Consider the following 6000-nt stretch of genomic DNA (forward strand, 5'->3'; position numbering starts at 1 on the left):
CTGATAAAGGGAGATCATCTAGACAGTGCCAAAGAAATGAGGGAGGCCATCATCTACAGAGCTGTTTAAAAAAAAAAAAAAAGAGAATGAACTAAAGAAGATAAAACCACCTTTCTGAAATCGATCACAATGAGAAATAGAAGGAAAAAGAAATTCAAAGTAGAAAAAGCACACCAAGGTCCAGCAGTACTTCTGACAGATTTACAAAAGATTTTCCCGAGTGCTTAGTTCATGCCTGTACAGGGGCCTTGGAGGAAACAAATCTTCCTAGGATGCCATCTCAAGTTTATAGATCCCTGGGGATTCTGTGAAGCTGTCATTTAAGCCATCATCACATTAATCACCTTGGGCAGGAACAGGAGATATTGGAGGTGAAAAAGGCCAATTAAGTTCTTAAGTCTTTCCCCAGAGAACGCCATGCGGAGATCACTCTGTGAAGTGTACTCTCATGAACTCCATAAATTTGGGGATTATTCAAACTAAAGGAAAGGAGCTCTTCCCTTGAGGTTATCCTTTTCTGCAGTCTGGTGGGCCTTAGGGTTTTGTCACTGACCCATGCTGACACTACATTCTGTGAGAGACCATACATGTGAAGTTCAGTTGGTATGAACATCCCCTTTGCAGAAAGGGACCACAAAACATTTCCTACCACGGGGAGAAGGTGGAATGAACATTTGTCATGATTGCGGCCACCCAGCATCCATTTCCTCAAGAGCATATGGTTTACTTCGGGAACTTACCCATGTATGGGTAATTTTGTTGAGTCCTAAATCTAGATACCCTCGTACAGCTGACAAGTGGCCATGTGAGCTAAACTCAGTCAATTGGATTCTCTCTTCCAAGACTTTGCCTCTTAATCAAGAAAAAATAAAAAGCTTAAAGCTTAGTTATTCCAGCCAGTAAGACAGTCGAAGGGTTCCAGCTACCAGAACTTTCTGCAGTTGCTTTCTTGTCAGTTCCAAGCCACCTACTTCAAACTTCCTTTCAAGCCTGTGAGTGCACCATTTCCTACCGTTAATTTCTCCTTTTGCTTACATTTGCCAGAATTTGTTTCTCTTGCTTACAGTTAAAGATGCCTGACTAAAGAGAATATTCAAAAGTAGGAGAGGTAGAAATCATGTCCAGGAAGATTGTCTCTGACAACAGATATTTCACCTGATGTATTGTCACAGGGATAGACAGGGGCAAACACTACAGGATCAGGGGAGGAAGAGTATCTGAGTCTCCCCATAAGCTTAACTGGGTAGTAGCCTTCAACCTGGCTGGCAGGCCTGTTGTCACCTGGCCCTGGAGCTGTGAAAGGCAGGTCTAGTGGCACCATGGGTTCCCTTGTACCCAGCAGCGTGTTGGTAAACTTTGATAATTGGGTTTGAGTAGGAAGACGGGAGAAGAGCTGATTTGTAATGTTTGCCAATTTCCATGGTGTAAATATTCTCAATTCCAAGCTCCCAATGTGCTGTCACTGAATACAGGATCTGGAGGAGATATGCACCATCGGCCATCATAAGTCACTATGAGCCAGCTCCATCTCTACCCCCCTAAGTATGGCAGTTGCATAGGAAAGCTTCTAGGTAATAACAGTGGCTAACATTTATTAAACACTTTACCTTGTGTGGGGCACCATTCTAGTCACTTCACATGTATTATCTCATTTAATTTAATAGTGACCCTGAGGCAGGTACAATTCTCATCCCCATTTTACAGCAAGAAACTCAGAGAGAAAGAGGGAGAGAGAGAGAGAGAGAGAGAGAATAAGAAATTGTTCAAAATCATAAGGCTTGGAAGTTGCCATGATTTCATTCCTAGCCATTGACTCCAGAGGGTGGCTTGCCTAACCAGGACACTGTACTGACAGAGAGAATTAGATTATGAAAGGCTTCTGCCCCCTAGAGTGTGGGAGGTGGCATCAGACTCCAACATCCCAGAAGAAATGGCAATAACATCTCCAGGAAAATTCAACACAAATTTTTTGAATTTTTAATTCCAAATTTTATTTTCTATAGGTACATTCTGATTATTTATGCCCCATCTACCATCAAAGGGATGGAACGTAATTTGAAATAATAATATCTAACAATTATTGAGTACCTACCCTGAACCATTTACTTGTCCTACAGTTTATCCCATCTTCACAACAATCCTTTAGGAATAAGAGTTATTCTACCCATTTTGCAGATAAGGAAACTAAGGCTCATTAAAAGTTGACCTACCAGGGGTGGCCGGTTAGCTCAGTTGGTTAGAGTGTGGTGCTGGTAGCACCAAGGTTGCCGGTTTGATCCCCGCATGGGCCACTGTGAACTGCACCTCCCTTAAAATAATAATAATAATAATAATATAAATAAAATCTAAAAGAAAAAGAAGTTGACCTACCAAAGCTTATATAGCTAATAAGTGGCCAAAGCAAGGTAGATTTTAAAAATAATCTTCTTCATTTTATTGATGAGGAAACAGGCACAGAGAGATTAACTTGCCCCATGTGACACAATTAGTCCTGATGCAAAGCCCAGTCATCTGCTGCCAAAGCCCATGATAGTCACACCACTTGAGTGACTTCTCCCTCTAAACAGACCCCTTGATGATGCAGAGAGAAGTGATTTCCCTGGGAAGCCCCGTCTGGGTGACTTAGGCAGCGACTCTGCCAAGTGCCCATTGAAGGGCCAACTGCAATTTCATGGCTCAGAGAGCTCCCTCCTAACTAATTACTCATGATCCACAAACCTTCTGCCATTTGCTCATGATCCAGTCAAGTCAATGCTTTTCTCTCTGAAAAGCTCACCTGTCTCCTAAGATCAGCAACAGGTTCAAAGCAACATCAAAAGAATAATGAGTTTGGTTTCTGAATAGGGATGACTTCTGATCTTCAGCAATTTCTCTATTGGGGCTGGGCTGGGCTGGATGGGAAGGTATCTGTACATCACTGGAGAGCAGGATTCTCCTTGTGTGTGATGCTAGAGCTGGCTTTTTTTGGATAAAAACACGACCCAACCTGACTGCCTTGACAGGTGTGATATGGATGAGGTGCTCTTGTGATTGGTGATAATGAGACTTTTCAACGTCTGTCAGTTACGGAACAATTGAAGTCATCAAGTGACTTGGCAGCTTCTCCCTAACTTCCTGCTCAGAGGCAGGGCTGCTAAAATATCAAATGCTTTGAAGAAATCATTGATGCTGGTTCAGGAAGGGTTAACACACCCCACTATGCCTGCCTTAGCTCTGCCAGAAGAGAGAGAAGGGGGTGGGGTGGGGGTGGGATATATGTCATATTCAGACACATATCCATAGCAAAATAGTGGAGAAACAGATTTAAACCATATTGTTCCCCGCTCTGGTTTGCATACTAATATCTTTGGGATTACTTTCGCCTGCTCTGGCAATCTGTCACCTGTAACTGGTAGGAGAGGCAGGCAACAGAGAGCCCAAGTGACTGAGTAGCATGGATTTTATGGAACGGCCTTATAGGTCTTTGAAGTCCTTGGGGACTGCTGGTGGGGCAGGCATGCTGGAATACCTGAGAATCTCCCAGAGTACTTCTCAATACCTCTTTTACTCCAAATAATATACTATATAAAAGTCATCCAGTCCCAAAAAATTAAACATAGAATTCCTGTACGATCTAGCAATCCCACTTCTGGGTATATACCCCAAAGAATTGAAAGTAGGGATTTGTACACCCATGTTCACAGCAGCATTATTCACAATAGCCAAAAGGTGGGAACAACCTAAATGTCTGTTGAGGATGAATGGATAAACCAAATGTGGGATATACGTACAATGGAATATTATTCAGCCTTAAAAAGGAGTGACGTTCTGACTCACGCTACAACATGGATGAACCCTGAAGACGAAGTGAAAGAAGCCAGGCATAAAAAGATAAGTGTTGCATGATCTCACTTATATGAGGTACCCAGAATAGTCAAATTCAGAGAGAAGGAAAGTAGAACGGTGATTGCCAGGGGCTAGAGGGAGGGGAAAATGGGAAGCTATTGTTTAGTGGGTACAGAGTTTCAGCTTGGGAAGATGAAAAAGTTCTGGAGATGGATGGTGGTGATGGAGGCACAACAGTGTGAATGTATTTAACGCCCCTGAACTGTATACTTAGAAATGGTTAAAATGGTAAGTTTTATGTTATGTATATTTTACCACAAAATTGTTAAAAAGGCAGTTGGTACAGTGCACATAGAGTACTTACAAAACGTGAGCCCAGTGAAAGCGAGCTTGGTATGCACGGCCATAATCTGTAAAGTGCTGCAAATGTTAGCTAAATGTGCACACTTGCCTTCCCTTACTTAATCTTCAGGGAGGTATCAGCAGCTTCTTTTGACAGAGAAGGAAATCGAAGTTTGGAGAGGTATACTAAGTTGCCCAGGTTGTACTGCAATGGTAGAGGGATGATTTAAATCTTGATCTGCCTGTCATCAAACGCAGCACAATTTCCATACTCCATAATGCCTGAAAAAAAGTACCACTGTTTCAGGATGTTCCTATGCCAGTCAGATGAAGCTGAATTTACCTGCTCTCTGAAACATGGGAGACCCAAATTCAGAGATACTTGAGAATTCATCAGTAGAAGAAGTCAACTTGTAATTCATAGAACTAAAAATATACAGACGCTTTGATGATAGCTAAGTGAAGAGAAACCTGGAGAATTTCTCTAATAAATATGCAACTATCTGTCATATGTGTATTTGGTTGGCTTATAGAAATAGAATCACCATTTCAAAGCATTCCACAGTAATCAAGAGAGCCACGCCTGAACTGCATTGGTAATAACCACAAACCACTGGTTATTTTTCTAAACCCAGTTGGAATAACTTATATATCTCTGGCCAGGTCTCTCTCTCAGTTAAAAGTGGTTAACGGTTTGTCGTTTGCACTGTGTTTTTCTTATAGGTTTCATAGATCTTGGGGATGTGTGCTTTTCCCAGGTACTGATGTCCCTCCCTCCCGCCATATTTGTATCACGATGTACATTGTAGTCTAAACTGGGCAGTACAACACAGTGGTTACAATCGTGGCCTCTAGGGTCCTACTGCCAGGGCACAAATCCTGGCCCTATCACTTACTGGTTATATGGCCTTGGGCAAGTTACTTCACTTCTCTGTGCCTCAGTCTCTTCATCTGCGAGATAGAGATAATAATAGCACATAGTTCATTGGATTATTGTAAGATTTAATTTCTTTGAATGCATTGATACATCTCATTTTCCAAATTCCAGTGACCTAGAAAAGATCTAAGATCACTTCTCTTTGAAAATGCACCCATTACTATTTCAGGAGAGGAAGAGGCAGGGACTGGGAGGTGAGGAAAGGTGGCTTTGAACCAAGTATCAGCATCATGCATTCTCTTCTGGTACCAATTACTGTGATAAATTGAAGGTGACAAGTTATTTTATGACATAAATGCAAATCAGTATTCCCCTCACTGTTATTTTCCAATGCCTTGGCACTTTAATGGTCCCCATAAGTTTGCTTCACTTGCAGCAAGTATCGGTATGTTCGCAGTCAGCCAGAGAATTTATTTTTAGGTGGGGAATGCAATGAACTGAGCTCACTAGCTGACTTAGAAAAATGATCATATTCCCATCCACAAATTATTCCCAAAGCTAGTTAGCATTTGAACCTTTGTTGGTGAAATAATACAATAAATAGAGATTTGTCAGAAGGGCTCCCTTTCACCTGCCAGACTCGACTCTCTAAATATTAAGCATCCACACATTTGTGTGCTTATGCATGTTTATTAGAAAAACAAAAAACCTGCCCCAAAATGTAACAATCCCTGCAAGTGACAAGGAGTTGAGACCCACTCCTAAACCACGTGCCGTGGAGAGGAGAGGAGGGTTTCTGGTCTGTCAAGCCAGGAAAGTTTCCATGGACCTGAAACTCCAATGCCAGTGGCGAGTTCAACGGAGACAAAAAGGAGAGAACCCAATATTTGTTTGCTTTTCACCATCGAAATTGATTTTCTTGTCCTGCCAGTTCCACGAGTCTGTTGTCACTTCTC

Source organism: Rhinolophus sinicus, chromosome 14 (genome assembly GCF_057876585.1).
Source record: "Rhinolophus sinicus isolate RSI-liver-muscle chromosome 14, RSI-T2T, whole genome shotgun sequence".
NCBI classification, from domain to species: domain Eukaryota; kingdom Metazoa; phylum Chordata; class Mammalia; order Chiroptera; family Rhinolophidae; genus Rhinolophus; species Rhinolophus sinicus.